Source organism: Dasypus novemcinctus, chromosome 15, assembly GCF_030445035.2.
Source record: "Dasypus novemcinctus isolate mDasNov1 chromosome 15, mDasNov1.1.hap2, whole genome shotgun sequence".
Taxonomy (NCBI): Eukaryota; Metazoa; Chordata; class Mammalia; order Cingulata; family Dasypodidae; genus Dasypus; species Dasypus novemcinctus.
In genome coordinates this window covers 10234779-10255235 of record NC_080687.1, presented here as the reverse complement: position 1 = coordinate 10255235, position 20457 = coordinate 10234779, and the positions used below count along the sequence as shown (strand labels likewise).

The 20457-nt window shown below is 44.8% G+C and overlaps 1 protein-coding gene and 1 non-coding gene across 3 annotated transcripts in view; one reads left to right on the top strand and one right to left on the bottom strand.

Moving 5' to 3' along the window:
• Positions 1 to 816: 816 nt before the first annotated feature.
• MTUS2 (microtubule associated scaffold protein 2) overlaps positions 817 to 20457 on the top strand; it is a 560413-nt gene continuing 540772 nt past the window's right edge. For both annotated transcript variants that reach the window (XM_058277015.1, XM_058277014.1), the window contains exon 1: positions 817 to 866. The gene's annotated coding sequence lies outside the window, so the exon portion shown is untranslated. The remainder of the gene's footprint in view (positions 867 to 20457) is intronic.
• On the bottom strand, positions 7581 to 7686 carry LOC111764142 (U6 spliceosomal RNA). Its single transcript, XR_002796832.2, has one exon. It is a non-coding gene; the product is annotated as a U6 spliceosomal RNA (small nuclear RNA).

The window sequence follows — 20457 nt, the reverse complement described above, 5'->3', positions numbered from 1 at the left end:
ATTTTTTTTCCTTTGTTTGGAAAAATTAGATTGACCCATATGAAATAGCCATTTTTTGGTAGCTAAAAATGGTTGAATAGCAGTAATTTTATAGGCCTCAAACTAATAATAGCAAGTATCCTGTGGTATCTTCCTCAGTAACATTTGGGAGGAAAATTTATGTTTTTTTCTTCCACCTAAGAACCCATCTTCCTGCTGAAAACTTTAGAGGAGAAAGTGTTTCTTGCTTTTTTAAAAATAGTTTTCTTTAGGATTTAACTAAGATTAATACTGTTAATGTTGTAGAATTTATAGTTCCTCTGTTTTTTTTTTCTTCCAAATTAGAAGAAAATAAGAAGCATAACAGTGTAAGCTTGGTGCAATTTAAGAACATTAAGAGCTACAAAATGGACATGACTGTCCGTTTATCAGAGGGGCTCTTCCCCTGACAAGAGCCACGTCTTAAGTCCTTAAGAGACTTCATTTATATGGTGTATTTAAGAATCAGTTTTCAGATCATTAACTACTTGAGGGATTAAGACAGAAAGAAAGTGAAGTCATGTAATCCCTGGAGGATTAATCTGAAAATACGATTAAGTGTCTCTGAAGTTCTCGACTCAGCCAGTAGAAAATTGTGAGTTTATGACCCAACTCCAATTATGAAGCGTTTATTTGCAATACGATTGCTGCATGGATTCAAGGACTCTTGAACTAACGTTATTTTTCAGCAAGAAGTATTAAAATGAAGTTACTATCTATGCTTTCCTGAATCTTTTTCCTTTCTTCTAAATTTTCTATACCCTTTTTTTTAAAGGTTTCCACGACTGAATTATCTACTAGGGCAAATGATCACCAATGGCAGTACAACTTGTTTTCTGGGGCTCTGGGTGAGTTTATGTGGACTTACTTGATTATTTTTCCATTTGACTAGTCCATAATTACCTCTTAAGTGTTGTGTAAAACTTCCTGAAATAGCTTGTGGCAGCATTTTGTAAATGATTTTATTCAGGAATCAAGTCAGTGAAGATGAGTTCTTATAAGAAAGCTTAATTTAATTTCTTTTCAGTTTGAATATATTCAGATATTGACTGAAACTCAAGTTCAAGCCCCGTGTTTCCTTTAATGATTTAAATTTGTGACTGTCTATAATGGATGTCTCTTTCCTACTGGTAATTAAGTTTCTACTGTGACAAAAGGTTATTGTGTTATTGTTAGAAACGCATTTTGTGATCTCAACAGACAAATAGAAGGCATGCAGCAGGTCTTGGGGGCTTGCTTTGGATGGAGGAGGTGCCCGAAAACCGAAGTTATTGAGAGAGAAAGACCAGCTTAGGGGAAAGAAAGTTAATGCAGTGCAATCAGAGCCTCTTAAACCATGAGTGGAAGCTTTAGTGAATGGCCAGGACCACAGGAAGTTTAGAACGTCAGCGAGAAGCTTTGCGAGGGCTGCTGCTAGCCCATATGGCGCTTGGTGCAAATTAGACATTTTGCTTCCATCTGATGGAAAACTATCAAACTATACTGATTTTTAGAACAAGCTACTTTGTTGCCATATGCCAGGAAATTGTCATATGAATAATGAAATTGCCTATCTTAAAATCAGCAAAAAGTAGTAGAGATGCTGAGGATGTGATTGGTCCCCTCTTAAATGTCCACTTGCACAGTGCACGGCCTGGACAACTGGCAGGCTGACTCTGCTTTCCTGGGGCTCAACTCCGGACAGACTCAAAGGAAAGGAAGTCTTTTATTACATTCTTGCCATGGAAGAGAGAGGATAGATACAAGAGTTTGGGGCTGTAGCTTTGATTGGAAACTTGGCTAGTATAACAGACACTTAGCAGAAGGACCGGAGCTTCTGTGGGTGTAGGGGCCAAGTAGCCTGAGCGTTCTAGGGATAAAACCAAGAAACCTCCCCGCCCCCCCCCCGACTGTGTTTTGTTTTGTTTTTTCAAAGATTTATTTTATTTCCCTCCCCATCCCCCACCCCCCACCAGTTGTCTGTTCTCTGTGTCCACTCGCTGTGTGTTCTTCTGTGACCGTTTCTATCCTTATCAGCGGCACCGGGAATCTGTGTTTCTTTTTGTTGCGTCATCTTGTTGTGTCAGCTCTCTGTGTGTGCGGCGCCATTCCTGGGCAGGCTGCACTTTCTTTCGCGCTGGGTGGCTCTCCTTGCGGGGCGCACTCCTTGCGCGTGGGGCTCCCCTACGCGGGGGACACCCCTGTGTGGCAGGGCACTCCTTGCGCGCATCAGCACTGCGCATGGGCCAGCTCCACACGGGTCAAGGAGGCCCGGGGTTTGAACCGCGGACCTCCCATGTGGTAGGCGGACGCCCTAACCACTGGGCCAAGTTCACTTTCCCCCGGCTGTGTTTTAAACCAAGTTTGTGTCAGAGTTACCGCAGTTCAGTGATGCATGGTGTGTACTTTTGGATTCCTCCCACTCTAATGAAGTCAGCTTCCTTCTGTAGGTCCCCTGTGTGAGGTTCTTGTTCTCCAAGACTATTTGAACTCGAGGTTTTTCCCAGGAAAAGGGAGATGGTTTTCAAAATGTTGAGTGTGTTCATAGCTCTTCCCTGCTTAGAAGTTTTAAGAATTACTGTCCTGATGAGACAGGAGGCAAAAAGGTATTTGCTGATGTTAATGGGTATTTGGTAGATAATAACTGACAGATTTTGGATAAGGGGGCTGCAGCAGGACTTTGGGTCCAGAGATAAGAGTTTAGGTGGAAATGTCCACATAGAAGAGGTGGCATTGGATTGGGAAAAGTGGACATGGTGGACGATGGGTATGGGGAAAGGCAGGAAGAGATGAGAGGTGGAGGCGTCTTTGGGACATGGAGCTGCCCTGGATGGTGCTTCAGAGGTAATCACCGGACATTGTAAATCCTCACAGGGCCCACTGGATGGAATGGAGGAGAGTATGGGCCATGATGTGAACCATTGTCTATGAGGTGCAGAGGTGCCCAAAGATGTACTTACCAAATCCAATGGATGTGTCATGATGATGGGAACGAGTGTTGTTGGGGGGGGGAGAGGGGGGGTGGGGGGGTGGGGTTGAATGGGACCTCACATGTATATTTTTAATGTAATATTATTACAAAGTCAATAAAAAAAAAAAAGAGTTTAGGTGGAGAATGTCCCTGAAGAGTTAGTGAGAAAGAAAGAACTTGGGGGTGGGGGGGACGGGAACGAGTGAGGACAGGGTGGTGGCGTGGTAGCTGAGGTAGTGAGGTGATGGCCGTGGGTGGGGGCTAGTCAGGGTGGGGTGGGGGAAGCCACAGTGGGGCAGCTGGGGGGGCGGCAGCAGCAGCTGTGACTGTGTGTGAGACTGTGTGTGTGTGGCTGTGTGTGAGAATTGGGTTTGATACTCTGAATACAGAAGCACAATTAAAGGAAACATGTAGGAGATTTACAGGTCAAGACGCTGTGTGTTATTTACATGTGACGCTTTCTTCCTGCCCCTACCAGACACACTGATGATCTCCGCATTGAAGAAAGAACCAGTGTGGGTTTTTTAATTAGCGGAGGGGCAGAAGAAAATGGGGAAACAGGATAAGGAAGGTGTATGTTAATCAGCCTCCCTCCCCGTATAATTGCTTAGCTGTGTTTCACTTTGTGGATATTATGTCTCATGGTATTTCCCCCCTTGCCTTTGGAATATGAAGGAAAGAGTGCGATTATGAAGACATTTTGGAGCCGATGCTTGGCCCCTGTGATACTGAGCTAATAACTTCATGTTCTATTTTTCTTTACCTTTTAGTAGAGAAAATATTTGTTGTTACAGAATGCTGAGGGATAATTTGTGAAAACAACAGTTTAATGAATGTTCAAGTAAAGCGGTTTAACAGATCAGTTATTCTCATGCTCGTTACTCTTCACAATTTTTACATTGAAATGTTTTAACACTATCTGGTCCAAATAATTGTCCCAATTATTTTTAATGAGATCCTTTATGGTGATTGTGTCCAGATGTACATGCTATGCAGCGAGAGAGATTTAAACAGCACGAGTGGCTTTTTAAAAAGGGAAGTGGTGCTGCCCTACTTTCAGAGGCGGGTGTAGTGCCTTGCGCATCGGGCCGGGGACACGTGTTTGGTGGGAATGGCTTTACCGTGCGGAGAGGCTGAGCACGTCCTCCGTGTGTTGCGAGCTCACCTGCCTTCAGCACCCTGCGGAGCCCTTAACATTCACAACAGCCCTGCGGGAGGTGTGGGTGGCATCCTCGTCCTACCTCTAGCTGGTGCAGGTGGAGCTGGGGTTGTTCCAGGCCATGCCCTAACCACTTTGCTTTCCTGCCCCCTCCCCAGAGGCTGGACCAGTTTCACTCTTAAATGTCTTTTTATTTCTCGAATTCTGGGCTTTTGAAACTAGCCTGTCCCCATAGCATGAAGCCTGGTAGCTTCAGAGACAGAACTGCTTTACAGTTGAGCAGATAATTCCATCATTAGAGGGACCAGCTGAACAAGGCCAGAGGAAGCGCAGAAAGAAATTTGCACCATATAATGAGATGTTAGGGAGTTGTCGGTTACAATTTGTTTCCCAGAGACCTTAGAGATTTTACAGGCTATGTGTTTTTTTTCCCATCAAAGACGGGCCTGTGATTCTCAGATATCTAAATGTCAAATAGGACTGAAATATCTTCAGATTTTGTGTATATGAAGAAACCCAGCGGTGTGTGTGTATCTTATTATCCGCTTTAAAATTATTCTCAGGAGTAGGTTTGAAGTGCCAGGGTCTCAGAGTACAATATTTCAGGAGGGTGAGGCTCATCTTCTCCCTCATCCATCTCTGCCTTAGGACAAATACATAAATAAAAAAACAAAATAGGAGAAGGCCAAACACATTTTGATATTTAAACCCATAGATCAGAGCCCAGAAAGATAGGAGACTGGTGGATGGAGGAGGCCATCAGTGAGTGTCACGTGGTGATTCTGCTCAGAGGATGGAAGCTGCACCGACTTCTTTGTTGTCAGTTTTCAAATGGTGTGTAAGACGCAGTTTTCCATACGCTGCTCCCTCATACCTACTGTTATCTAGCTGTTCTAGCTAAATTCAACCTTGTGGTCTGCTTGATGAGAGACCAGATTTTAAAAATCTCGGTCACCAGGACACACCCCAGAGGGCGGGGCCACACTGGCCCTGGGTGGGCTTTGGTGATTAAATGGTCGGCTTGCCCGGAGGCAAACAAAGTGCTTTCACTCCTGCCATTAGAAGCAGCTAGCAGGGAACTGTGCAGCACCCACTTGTCCAGGGAGGATGAATTGCAGTGGGAATCCTGGAAAAGTTCCTTTGATCCCTCATAGTGTGTCAGATGAGTTCATTATACTTAAAAATTACCCAAGAAATGGCAAAAGAATGAAAAGTGAATGAGCTATCACTCAGATGTCTTAGAGTTATTGCTAAATACATTTTTAATGCAATGTGGATTTTTTCCTCTTGTCCTTTTTGAACATAGCCTAGAGATTCCAAGCTGACCTCAGCCCTTTGGCGGTGATTTCCTGGGGCAGAAGCTCCGGCTCTGCTGAGGGAGGTCAGCGGGAGTCATTTCCAGTTCCCTGTGAGGCTTAAGTTTATTGTGGTTGACAAAGTCAGGAGTATGAATTAAATGGCTTGTTCCCCCCCCCATTAATCCTTTAAGATGATGTATTTTTAAACTTTCAAGTTTGAAATAATTTCAGACTTACAGGAAATTTGCAAAAATAATACAGAAAAACCCATAGAACTGTACAACACACGGAGTGAACTGTAATATAAACTATGGATTTTAGTTAATGACAGAAATATTATAAAATTGGTTCATCAATTGCAACAAATGTACCACACTAAGGCAAAATGTCAATAATAGCGAAAACTGTGTGTATGTTGGGTATATATGTGAAATCTGCACTTTCTGCATCACTGTTCTCTAAACCTAAAATTGCTTTTATTTTATTTTATTTATTTATTTTTTTAAAGATTTATTTATTTATTTAATTTCCCCCCCTCCCCTGGTTGTCTGTTCTGTGTCTATTTGCTGCGTCTTGTTTCTTTGTCCGCTTCTGTTGTCGTCAGCGGCCCGGGAAGTGTGGGCGGCGCCATTCCTGGGCAGGCTGCTCTTTCTTTTCACGCTGGGCGGCTTTCCTCACGGGCGCACTCCTTGCGCGTGGGGCTCCCCCACGCGGGGGACACCCTTGCGTGGCACGGCACTCCTTGCGCGCATCAGCGCTGCGCATGGCCAGCTCCACACGGGTCAAGGAGGCCTGGGGTTTGAACCACGGACCTCCCATATGGTAGACGGACGCCCTAACCACTGGGCCAAAGTCCGTTTCCCCTAAAATTGCTTTTAAAAAAGACCGAAAACAAAAAACAAAAATAAAAACAAACCTGTATAGAGAACTCTGTTAACCCCCTATCTAGGTTCCCAGACCAGATTTGCCAGCTTCTAACATTTTGCCGCATTTCCTCCTTGCTTCTCTCCGTCCCTCCCGCCCTCCTTCCTTATCTCCTGCACATTTGAGGGTAATTTGGAAACATCATGCTCCTTGAACACTTAATACTTCCAAGTACAAGGATATTCACTTATGTAACCATCTTAAGTGCAGTTATCAAGCTCAAGTACTTTTTTTCTTCTCCCCCCTGCCCTCAGTTGTCTGTTCTCTGTGTCCAATTGCTCTGTGTTCTTCTGTGACTGCTCCCATCCTTAGCAGCAGCACTGGGAATCTGTGTTTCTCTTTGTTGTGTCATCCTGCTGTGTCAGCTCTCTGTGTGTGCAGCGCCATTCTTGGGAAGGCTGCATTTTCTTTTGTGCTGAGTGGCTCTCCTTACGGGGCGCACTCCTTGTGCGTGGGGCTCCCCTACGCGGGGGCACTCCCGCGTGGCAGGGCCCTCCTTGCGCGCATCAGCGCTGCGCATGGGCCAGCGCCACACGGGTCAAGGAGGCCCGGGGTTTGAACCGTGGACCTCCCATGTCGTAGGCGGACGCCCTAACCACTGGGCCAGGTCTGCTTCCCAAGCTCAAGGAATTTAACATTGATATAAAGCTTACAGTCTATCTTCCAGTTTTTTCACTTGTCCCCCTAATGGAGGCATTTCCCCCTTCGTTATTTGATACAGTCCGGCATTGTGTGTTGCATTTAGGTGTCATTGTCTCTCTTTTTTTTATAGGAGGTACAAGGGATTGAACTCAGGCCCTCGTATGGGAAGCAGGTGCTCAACCACTTGAGCTACAACTGCTCCCTTGCCTTTGTTTCTTTAGTCCCCTCTCTCTTTTAAACTGTGGTAATATATTTACAACGTAAAATTTCCCATCTCAGCCACTCTCAAGCATATAATTTGGTGGCGTTAATCACATTTACAGTGTTGTGCTTCTCTCTCCTCTATCCATTACTGAAATTTTTCTATCACCCCAAATAGAGTAAGGCAGTAACCCCCATTCCCCCTCCTCCTGGGCTCCCTGGTAACCTGTTCTCTACTTTCTGTCTGTAGGAATTTGCATATTCTAGTAATTTCATGTAAGTGCAATCATGTAATATCTGTCTTTTTATGTGTGGTTTATTCTACTCCACATAATGTCCTCAGGGTTCATCCATGTTGTAACATGTATCAAAATTGTATTTCTTTCTTTAAAATATGGAGCTTTTCATGAATGTTTATGTCATCCTTGCCCAAGGCTATGCTAATCTTCTCTGTATTGTTCTAATTTTAGTAAATGTGCTGCTGAGGTGAGCACAACCTCATTGCTTCTTGTATCTGAATAATATCCTGTTGTGTGGCTGGACCACATTTCGTTCACCCCTTCATCTGTTGATGGACAATTGGATTGCTTCCACCTTTTGGCGGCTAGGAACATTTAGATGTCTTTTTAAGATCTGCTTTTGCTGGAGAAAGATTCTGTATTCAATTCTTCATTATACTCAGGTAGTTGTTATTTATTCTATCTAGTGTCCTGATTTTTAAAAATGTGTTTTTGAAAAAATATTCAACTATTAAAATGGGAATACTCCTCTTAGACGCTTGCGGAGGAGGAGTGACCCTTTCAGAAGTAGTTGGCAGCTCCTCTGTCTTGGGGAGCAGCCTTGGCACCTGGGTTGGAATGCAGGGGTGCTGCCAGAATTTTCTAGTCTTGCCTCTATAGGCTCTTCTCATCACTGGAATGTAAGCCCCATGAGCACAAGGTTTCTTGATCTATCCACTGCGAATTTTCCTGGCATCAGATTAATGAATGCCTGACACACGTTGGGCACCTAGTAAGTGTCTACAGAGCTGATGACTGAGCGGTTGGCTGCTGTGTGTCAGAGGCAGCTTTTAAAACTGTGGTTCTGGGAAGTAGGCAGTTTTTTCTTTCATCTCAACTGGAGGAAAACAGGGTGATTAAGATTGTCCTCTTACTATTTTAGCAGCACAAAAACACAAGAAACAGGAAAGAAAATTCTTTTATCTCTGGTATGTAACTTACTTAGTGGAAGCACTGGCTTTGCAGTCAAGGTCCCTGATACATTTGATTCCTCTTTATGCTTTTTACGTAGGAAATCTTAATATCTTTATCATTTCAGGACAGGATGGTACATGGGTCATCAGCAAGCTATGAAGAGAGAAGATCTGGAATTTGGTGATATTTATGTTCATGTCTTGGTTCTGGCAGTTTGCACGTGTGATCTTAACTTACGTTATGGTCCCCTTACCTTAAAATGGGAGTAGTACCTGTCTTGTAATTAAATAAGAATTAAATGGGATGATGATGGAAAGCGTCTTGTAGCAGTGCTTCCAGCAAAGTAAATACTGCTCTTCCCTTCCAAATAAGACCATGTTTAAAAGGTTCCGTTAAGAAGTTGACATTTCTAGTCTTGCTAACATGCTGCTTAAAAAGCCTGTGTGTGTGTGTGAATGAATATGCAGTTGTTTTTCCTATTCCTTTTCTGCTCCTGTAAAGTTAAGGAAATAGGGCTGCTTGAGTTATGGTTTGGCAGTGTGGAGCATGTATGGGCGTTTACGTAACTGCCCTGATCTGAACTAGTTTGTTAATGAACCAACTTTTCTTAAATGTGGAAGGCAGTATGGAAGTGTTGAGGGCAAAGACTCTGGGGAAATCTAAACTTAGTTTTTGAGGTCTACCAATTCAGGACAACTTTCTCTTCAGAGTTTAATTTAAAAGGGACGGCATTCTCTCTAATAACTGAAACTGCACGGAAGAGTTAGATTGGAAGCACTTGGCTAATTATAAATTCTCAAATGCATTGCAGGACACTCAAGTGCTTTAGCATCAAGCAGAAAGTACGGATGCACTTTTGAGTCCTGGAAGGCAAAAGCTTTTTACGTGTTCTTTAAATGTTTTAGTTTTATTTTCTTTTCTCTTTAGAAGAAATGATCTGGGCAGATTAATCTCCACAGACTTTACAAATATGTAAGTGTGCAAATCATATGCCACTTACAGTGGATTTTTAATAGACTGTTTTAATAGACTGCTTGTCAGAAAAGCTCGTGTTTTCTTTCGCTTCACATAGAAGCAAAATGTTTTGGTAGACATTCAGAACACAAAGCAATCTTTCACTTACTAAGAATCTGTACACTTAACCAAACTAATGCATTTTAACAGGAAAAAGCTACTAGGATTCATCTTTCCCATCGAAGGCGACAGAACAAAAAATGATCTTCTGCGAAACCCTGTAATCTGTCCTAGCTCCGTAGCACTTCATCAGAACTTTGCGCCCCGCGTCGCCTCCTACCTGATGCCATAGTTATTTGCATTGTTGAGAGACAAGTCAGAGTCGAGATTGCAGATGACAGCATTTTGTTCAGGACACCCCAGTTTTGCTGAGCAAGGAGCCCAGATCACTTGCAAAAGTGGAAGCAGCTTCATGCTTCTAGGGAAGGAAGTTAGCTTGGCTCTTGTTGGTTGGATGAGGGTTTGTCCACCTTCGGGGGCCAGGTTTAGGGTCGGTGGGCTTTATTTTGTATTGGATTAAAGGTAATGAACCAGGGGCTCATTTGGTTATCTGGGTCGGCTGCCTTGGTGGGGATTTCAAATTTCAAAAGGTTTCAAGAGGAAATAAATTCAAGAGGGAGTTCAGCGAGGATGTAGGGCACAGGGTTTTTGGCTCTGAGACGTCCCTGGGCTGCTCTTGCTCTAATTTTTCCAGCATCTACATGCTATTTTCCCACTGGCCACTCTGCTGCTTCAGCGGCACGGCCCATGTCTTATTGACTCCAGCGTTACTTGCCCAAGTGCCTTACCTGCAGCGGCTGCTCAGGAAATGTTTGGTGAACGAATGAGGAGTCTGTCGCTCGGAGGCCGGGGTCCTCGTTTGCAGTTCTCCTCGCTGAAAGTGGGCAGGTGGGCAAAGGTCCTCTCCTCCTGAGCACCCTGCTTAGATGGGCGGGAGCAGCCTGCGAGGAAGGCACCTGAGGGCCCTTTGGGAAGTGGGAGGAGACGAAGTAGGGATGTGGCCTTTCTCTAATCAAGTCGATGTGACTTGAAATGTTTTGCCACCTTGATTCTCCTTGTCAAAGGGGAAGAGGGGGATGAGGGTGGAATGGAAACTTTTCGGTCCCAGAGGGAAGGGGCGAGGGGGCACGGGGGCACGGGGGCACAGGCGCACTGGCTTTGGGTATGTGCAGGAGAGGAGCTGGCCGCCAGGCTCTGCAGGAGCCAGGAGACCGCAGGGGTGTCACCCCATGACATCCCTGAGAACACCGCAGGTAGCCTTGGAGCCTCCCAGCTTGAGGCTTCCTGACTCTGCCCCTCGTTTATGGGCTGCATGCTCCCTTCTGCCTTGTCATGGCCCTGCCTGACGACAGGGTGTCAGAAGGAGTGGCAGGGTGGTTCAGTGGGTGGCTCCTGTGCCTCGCTGTGAGGTCTCTGTTCCTTGTCAGTAACGCTCTTGTGGGGCCTCCCTGAACTTCCATCCCTGGCGTTTTCCACACCTTCCAGGGCCACGGCCCAGCCGGCAAACCGGGCAGGGGTGCCTCGTAGGACACAAGCTGGGACTTGTGCGTCCTGACCCCAGCGGGGCCTCCGGCAGCCTCGGGGGCTCTTCCCCTGCCAGGCTGAGCCCGGGGAGGTGCGGGAGAGCGGAGGTGGCTGCCGCGGGCCGGTGGCGCTGGCCGGGGCTGCCCGCTGCCCTCCATGCCCTGCGTGCCCCCCGGGGCCCGTCCAGGCCCCTCAGCGGGAAGGCAGGGCCCACACGCCCCCTGTGCTGTGGCCCCACTGCTGCTACTCACGCCTTTTTCAGGTCGGGTAGGATTATTTACTGACTGCCTGCTTTGTGGAGTTCACCCTCCTAGAGCTGAGAACATAAAGGAATGAAATCTGACTTCTGCTTCCCAAGAATTCACCGTCTAATGGGATAGCCATAAAGGAACCACTTGAAAAGAAGGGTCTGGAGGAATATGAAAGGGGAAGTGCAGAGAGGGGGCTCTCAAGCCCCCTCAGCTTCTCGCTGCTAGTAAGTTTGGGAGTCACTGAGTATTGGTTTACTTATTTATTTTTATTTATTTATTCCATGCCTCGCTGTCCGCTCTCTGTGTCCATTTATTGTGTGCTCTCTCTGTCTGCTCATTTTCTCTTTAGGGGGCACCAGGAACCAAATCCAGGACCTCCCATATGGGAGAGAGGCGCTCAATCCCTCAGCCACCCCAGCTCCCTGGTTTATTGTGTCTCTCATTGTCTTTCCTCTTTGTGTCTCTTTTTTTGCATCATCCTGTTGCCTCAGCTCACTATGCCTGCCCGTTGCACTGGCTGTCTTGCTTGTCGTCTTCTCTGGGAGGCACCGGGAACTGAACCCGACACCTCCCGTGTGGTAGGCAGGAGTTCAGTCACTTGCGCCACATCAACTTTCCTGATACCTTTTTTTATCTGTAGAATCCTGTGATAATAACTATTATTCAAAAATATCATTTTAATTACTCTGTGAACTATAATAATCGAATTAAATCACATTCAATAACGGTACCTAGTGTGTCAAGAAAAAAGACTCGTATTTTGGAAATATTTTCAATAACAAGTTTGTGTGATTGTTGAGTTTTAAAAAATTATTTTAGAAGAGTCCTTCCATAAGCATTCCTGCTAATTACCGTTTTAGGGTATTCTAGCCACATACTCCCCCATCTCATCACTGTGCTGCTGAGGAGAGAATCTCCTTGGCTTGACTAGTCTAGATCAGTGGTTCTTAACTGGGGATGATTTTGTCCACCAGGAGACATTTGGCAATGTCTGGAGACTTTTGGTTGCTACCACTTGGGGATTGGGGTGCCTGCTCTGGTATTTTGTGGGTAGAGGTCAGAGAGGATACTGAGCATCCTATAATGCACAGGACAGTGCATCCCTCCTCCCCTGGAAAAAATGAATTCTTCAATCCAAAATACCAGCAGTGCCAAGCTAGAGAAATCCTGGTCCAAATGAAAAAACTATACTGTGTACCACATTCACTAGAACATTTTATAAGATCCAGAGTCATGTGTTCCAGGAGATAGATGAGGTGATATTGGACTAAAGGGGGTTGAACGGTTGGGTGGGGTGGTATGATGGTGGTGATTCTTTGCCATGTCTGGCTTTTGCAGTATTTTTAGAACATTAGTTTTTATAATTAATCCGAAAGTTACATTGTTCCATTTGGTTCTTTCTCAGCTGTTTTCGAGAATGTTACCAATACGTCCCAAGTGTCCAGCAGAGACCCTGTGACTAGTACATAACTGATTGTATGTGATAGATGAATGCATGAAGACAATAGTGTGTTTTATTTGTTTTCCAGATACTCCTCTTGTACTTGCACAATTAGCTAAAGAAAAGTGCGCTGCTGGAGTTTATGAGTCATTTCAAAGATGCAAAGAGAGGGTTTAGGTTAAAAAACAAATAGACACTTGGCTCTCCCAAAGGGAAATGCTAGAAAGTCCTCGACTCTGCTGTCAGCTTGTTTGGAAAGCTCCATGGGCAAAAACACAGCTGCAGTTCATGGAGCCCCATTGGTCTAGAGCCACAGAGGAAGATGCTGCAAATGAAGCACTGTAGAAAGCCAACTCAACACATACCTATTTAAGGACAACCAGCAGGAATAAGGCAGGGTCCTTAGGGAGAATGGAAATTCATCTTATGGGAGCTCAACTGGCGGCGTGGGCAGGTCCTGATCTATTAGGGCAAGAAAGAGCCCAGGCACCCAGCACTTCCCGGTTCTCTTGGGAGAAGCTGGGTGCCTTACCCCTCACACCTCTCTCCTGCTCTTTTCCTGTATGAACGCTTTACTCCAGCCAGCTCTCCCCCAACCCTCCGCCCCCATTCTCTAACCGTGCTTCTCTTTTCTCATGACCTTCTGTCTAAAATGCCGTTTTCTCTCTCCTCTCTACCTTTGAGTTTTTTTCTATAAGATCAGCTCATTGTCGATCCTTCCTGAGTTTTTCTGCCTCAGAATTCTTTTCCAGTCCTCCTCCCCACCCCAGTTCAGAACGCACCTTCCAGTTCTGCTTTATCCTGAAGGTTTGAACAGGACAGGGGTTAGCACACTGCATTCTGGGATGTGCGTCTGTAGAATGTGGGTAGAAGTAAGGAGATGACTAGGAAGAAGCTGTTCTATAGAAACCTCAGGTGTTGACAGTTACCTGGGAATAATTCCTCCTTCATGGCCCTGGAAGCGGGCAGTCAGAGGAGGAAAGAAGCCCTCTTCTGTCCAGCGGGGTCCTGCTGGAGAGTGCCTGGCACAGCACCCTTCCCACTGGCATACAAGCTGAGTAGGGGTCCCGTGGTACCTACCTGGAGGAGAAAGGGGCCTTCAGGAATGCGTGGATCTTGTCTGCAAACTCCAGACCTAGAGTTAAATGCCATCCTAACGTTAGACAGAAGAAGGTCCCCCATGCACAGGCCTGGTCTTGGTTTTTGGATACAGGTGGGATGAAGCCATCCTTGTTTCCTCAGGGCCCAGGTGCAACATATCAAGTGTCTAAGGCTTGCCGGGCCCTGGTCTTGGCTCTTGGCAGGCACAGGAAGGGAGACCAAGCTTTGCTAATTGGCCAGAGCCAACCCCACTGGGCTTAGACCTTCCTCCCTCCCTCCCTCCCTCCCTCCCTCCCTCCCTCCCTCCCTCCCTCCCTCCCATACCATGGATTATAGTTTGTTTTGTAGTTTACACTCTCTCCCAGTCTATTGAATGGGTTATGGCAGGATATATAATGTCCTGCATCTGTCCCTGCAATATCGTTGAGGACAACTCCAAGTCCCCAAAATGCCCCAATATCACATCCTTTTTCCCTCTCTCTGCCTTCAGCAACTCCCGTGGCCACCATCTCCACATCAATGATATAATTTCTTCCATTCCTAGAGTCACAATAATTCTATAGTAGAATGCCAGTAAGTCCACTATAATCCATATTTTATTCCTCCATCCTGAGGACCTTGGGATGGTGATGTCCACTCCACCTCTAAATCGAGAGGGGGCTTAGATCCCACATGTCTAATGGATGGAATTCTGCTTGCAGCTGTAGACTCTCTTGGTTTCCTGGTGTGGTGGTTGACCATCCTCACCTCCCTGTTAACTGACCTGAGTAAGTCCAGTGAACTGGAGAGTAGGTGTTGCAACTCTGCTGAGGCTTAGGGCCCCGTTGGCACACAGACAGTCCAGAGATTCAAGTCTTCTGAGCATACACCAACCCCAGTGCCAATCACAGATTCAGTAAAAGTGACAGAAGTGGCATGCATAGAGAGGTCATATCTGAGTCCAACTCCATCATACTCAGGAGCACACATTCCAAAGTAGGGCCCAATGGCAAGGCATTGAACTCCAGAGCCATCTGTTATGACCATAGGACCTGGGTGTCTCTGTGGTCCTCAGGAGCACTCCTACCTGGGGTTGTATCTACTTTGGCTGTCTCTGAGATCCTGCTGAGATGTGCATAAGTGTAACCCCTCGGATGACCTCCTGACTCATTCTGAAGTCTCTTAGCCATATAAACCCACCTGTCTTTACCATTTCCCCCTTTTATTCAAGGTCTTTTTGTAGTTGCATCACGAGCTGGTGCTTGGTAGTAATCCCTTGGCATCAGGGAGGCTCATCCCTGGGAGTCATGTCCCACTCTGTGGGGGAAGGTTATGCATTTACATGCTGAGTTTGGTCCAGAGAGTGGCCACATTTGGAGCATCATGGAGGCTCTCAGGAAGTAACTCTTAGGTGCAGCTCTAGGCCTAGTTGAAATTTCAAGCCCAGCATTGGACCATCCTTCTTTACTGGTCTTTGCCCTTATACTTGGGGGATTGTTGTTTCTCCATTGGAAAGTGTGACACAGTTTCTGGAATGGAAACTCAGCACTCCCTCAATTGTTGTGTGAAACTCTACCACCTATGTCAATACCCAACAAACATCCAAACATATCTATATACCCTATATGCATGCCCTGGAGAACTCCCTCCCAACCATGTGTCTGCCATCATGATACCCCACATCAGTGCTCTTCCCCTGCCATAGTTGAACCCCTCTGTTATCTAAAACTTTAAAAATGAAGTCTAATATATTGCAAAATTCAATTAATAGGAAAATTAATAATTGCATGTTTAAAGATTAGAAATAGATACATAATAATTTAGAAAAACTAAAATTGGGGTATTAAAAAAATCAAAACTATCAAAAATTTTTATTTTTTGCCTTTCATCACTGTAATAGGTATTGTTTTGAATGCACAGTTGGCAAGGCAATCTCTTCCATTTCTTCCTCAGTGTCTACATCCTTTTTTTTTATCCTTCAAAAAAGTTTTAGGTCACAGTAAAGTCACATATAGAATATAGGGAACTCCCATATACCCAACATCAAACCCTTTCCCCCTTCCCCAGCAATGATCTTTTTACATGTAGATGCTACGTATGCTGCAACTGATGTACATATATTGAAACGTAGTTACTAACCATGGTTCCATTATGACTTACATTATGGTTTCCATTTTAGACTGTACACTTTTATAAATTTTTGGTTACATTATGGTTTACATTTTAAACTATACACCTTTATACCTTTTGGTGATATTTAACATGACCTGTATCCATCATTGCACAATCATGCTGAACACTTCCATTACCCCCCAGTTACCCCCTCTTCCACCTATTCTATTCCTCTCTCCCCCTCCTCTCAGGGCCCACAGTGACAACCAAGCTTCACTACTTGAACGACAAGATTCATAGATACTCGCAACAATGCTGAGGGCCTGACACACTAGTCTGTCCTCCCCCATTGGGAGCCACCCATGCTCTTGAGAGACACTCTCCCCTCTCTTTGAGAATATCAGGCCTCCCCAGGATGCAAGTATAACACCTTCCCACTCATTGCATGGGTGTCTACCCACTGATATAACACACTGACATGAAAAGTACTCACACACTCCCTAAAAGCCTGCCCCAGGTGCACCCTGTGTCAGATGTCCTCCCTCCCCCTGTCAAACACCTTATACCAGTAACCCTTCCTTATTATATTTTCTAAAGAGTTTTCTTAACATTATAGTTTGAACCACATACCTGACAATTTCCCACGTTCACTTGCTCCCCCCTAACTCTCCCCTCAATTCCCTGGATCATCTGACCCATCCTCCCAACCCTAGTCCCGCTCAAGCCTGCAAAGCCCCACCCAATAGTATCCCTATGCCCCTTTCTTATCCCTTCACTGCATAACTACTTACCTCCACTTTATCATAGATTTTGCCCTTGTGGGCATTGGCTCCCAACCTTCCTCTCCCCCCTATTTCCTGTAAGCCTGTCTTCTAGTCTTACTCTCTGAGACAGCTTGATTTGGTTAATTCATGTCAGAGAGGTCATGTACTACAAAGCTATAGTGGTCAAAACGGCATGGTATTGGCACAAGGATAGACATACTGACCAGTGGAACTGAACAGAGATTTCTACAATAGATCATTGCATATACACTCATCTGATAGTCAACAAGCCAACAAACCCACTCAACTGGTAGAGAATGGCCTTTTCAACAAATGGTGCTTGGAGAACTAGATATCCATATGCAAAAGAATGAAAGAGGATTACCATCTCACACCTTATACAAAAATCAACTCAAGATGGATCAAAGAGGGAAGCAGATGTGGCTCAACAGATAGAATGTCCACCTACCATATAGGAGGTCCAAGGGTTTGATACCCAGGGCCTCCTGGCTCGTGTGGTGAGCTGGCCCATGTGCAAGTGCTGCTGCACACAAGGAGTGCCAGCCCATGCAGAGATACTCCCACGTAAGGAGTGGCCCCTGCACAAGGAGAGCTGCCCTGCGTGAAACCGCAGCCCCAGGAGTGGTGCCACACACACACAGAACTGACACAGCAAGATGGAGCTACAAAAAAGAGACACAGATCCCCAGTGCCACCTGATGAGAATACAAGTGGACACAGAAGAACACGCAGTGAATGGACACAGAGAGCAGACAATGGGGGGTAGGGTGGGGGAAGATAAATAAATATATAAATCTTAAAAAAAAAAAAAAGATGGGTTAAAGATGTAAATGTAAGAGCCAAGACCATAAAGACCTTGGAAGACAATGTAGGGAAGCATCTACAGGACCTTATAACAGGAAATGGCTTCATGAACTTCACACTCAATGCATGAGCAGGGAAAGAAAAAATAGATAAATGGGACTCCCTCAAAATTAAAGCCTTTTGCACCTCAAAGGAGTTTATTAAGAAAATGAAAAGACAGCCTACACAATGGGAGAAAATATTTGTTAACTGTATATCAGATAGGAGCCTAATATCCAGCATATATAAAGAAATCCTATGACTCAAAAATAAAAAGACAGCCCACTTAAAAATTGGGCAAGTGATTTGAACAAGACACCACTTCTCCAAAGAAGAAATACAAATGGCTAAAAAGCACATGAAAAGATGCTCAACAGCACTAGTGTAGCAGTTGGATATGGTTATGAGTTCCAAAAATAGATACTGAATTATGTTTGTAATCTTGTCTGTACCTGGGCATGATTAAGTTATGATTAGGGCTTTGAATGGGCTCTGTCATTAGGGCGTTGAGTCCCCACCCCTTGGTGGCTGGGGACTCACAGATAAAAGGCATGGCAAAGGACAGAGTGGGGGGTTTTTGATGTTGGAGTTTTGATGTTGGAGTTTGGTGCTGAAGCCTTAAGCTGGGGCCCTGGAAAGTAAGCTCACAGAGGAAAGAGAGGAAAGACCGGGGAAGAAAGGACCAGAGCCAGAAGAAGAATACAGAGGAATAGAGATGGCTCCTTAGACATGGCAGAAACACCAGGGAGAGAGACAGAGTCGTTCAGCTGGTAGTCTACAGCTGACCTTGTGGAGAGAGGCAAAACCTAGAGAGCCTCATAGTCTACAGCTGACCTTGTGGAGAAACCAGAGGAGCTGAGCCCGCAGAAACCCAGGAAGCCTGAACCCTCACAGACATCAGCAGCCATCTTGCTCCAGCATGTGGAACTAAATTTTGATGAGGGAAGTAACTAATGCTTTATGGTCTGGTATCTGTAAACTCCTACCCCAAATAAATACCCTTTATAAAAGCCAACCAATTTCTGATATTTTGCATCAGCTCCCCTTTGGCTGAGTAATACAACTAGCTATTAGGGAAATGCAAATCAAAGCTACAATGAGATACCATCTTACACCCATTAGACTAGCGGCTGTTAAAACAACAGGACGAAGTGCTGAAGAGGATGTGGAGGAATGGGAACCCTTGTCCACTGCTGGTGGGAATGTGGAAGGATCCAGCCATTCTGGAGGACAGTTCGGCAGTTCCTCAAAAAACTAAATACAGATTTGCCATATTGACACAGCAGTTCCACTGCTGGGTATATTCCCAGAAGAACTGAAAACAAGGACATGAACCGATATATGCACATCAGTGTTCATAGGGACATTATTCAGTATTGCCAAAAGTTGGAATCAACCCAAATGCCCATCTACAGGTGAATGGATAAACAAAATGTAGTTTATGCATACAGTGGACTACTACTCAGCTGTAAGAAGGACTACAGTACTAGCACATGGGATCACATGGATGAATCTTGAGGACCTTCTGTTGAGTGAACCAAGCCAGGCATTGAAGGACAAACAGATATTCCTTTTAATCTCGCCAGGGAACCTCTCCCAAGATCCAACTCAGAACTTTGCAATATTGTGTAGAATTCCCCAAAGCAGTGGGTTTTGATTAGAGCTATTTGAAAGAGCCATATCAAAAGCAGAAATTGCCCAGAGGGTATGCTTAACATTAGAATGTTAAGCTGTAGAAAGGAGAAGGGACTTGTAAAAATAAAGTCTAATTTTGCTACAGAACTTTCTTTGTATGGCATTTCTTAAGGATGTCTGCAAACTGTCCTGGGGGCAGGTCTTCAGACAGTTGATTGATTTCACAGTGAAACTCAGATGGATGTATTAAAATTAAAATTGCATGCTGGGTGTTTAAATTTCATTATTATACCTGTGCTTATTACAATTACTTGTTTTCTAATCATATGAGACCGTTGGGTAGAGAACATTTACCTTGATTTTCATATTCAGAATATTCATTTCCCTGTTTACCATGATTTCATTTATTTTTAGATGAAAATTTCCCCCTTTTTTTGTGTGTAGCAGAGTGTATCTCAGTTGCGAAAGAGGAAGGGAATATCGTTATTGAATGAGGATGATCATTTATTTGCAAGTTAAACTATATTCTGAAAAGGATGGGAGCTGATTCTTGCCTGAAGATTGCTTGTTCTCTGGAGGCTCTGTGCCTCTGAAGGCTGTTTTCTGTGCTGTGGGTTTTTCCCTGCATCTAAGCAGGTATATGTCTGTTCCAGAAAAAGCCTTTACTTATGTTGGTATAAGAAGTAGAGAAAGGTATATGTATGTTCCAGAAAAAGCCTTTACTTATGTTGGTATAAGAAGTAGAGAAAGGTGAGGAAATTTACCCAGCATGGACTTAGAGAAATAAGAACTTTTACATAATTTAAACACAGGCTTTGTTTTTAGCAAAGTCATTTCCCCCTCCCTTTCTACTTCCTGCCTCCTCCCTACTCCCTCTGCGTTCCTTCCATCGTGCATTAAAGACGTAAAAAAAAAAAAAGAACTTGCCAGAATCTCACCAGCTAGGATTTTACTTAGAACAACAAGAAAAGCAAGTTACCTGTTTAAACATCACTCAACTAGGGATTCTGAAAGATTCTAAATTGTGCTTTTAAATGCTGCCATGTAAGCCCATTCATTTGGCTGTCGACCTCTTGGAATTTTTTTTTTAATCCCATAGTGGCTAAGATCTTTATTTATTATTTTTTAGATTTATTTACTTTTTATTTATGCCCCCTCCCCCAGTTGTCTGCTCTCTGTGTCCACTCGCTGTGTGTTCTTCTGTGTCTGCTTCTATTCTTGTCAGCGGCACAGGAATCTGTGTTTCTTTTTGTAGCGTCATCTTACTGCGTCAACTCTCTGTGTATGCGGCGCCATTCCTGGGCAGGCTGCACTTTCTTTGGCGCTGGGCGGCTCTCCTTATGGGCGCACTCCTTGCGCGTGGGGCTCCCCTATGCGGGGGACACCC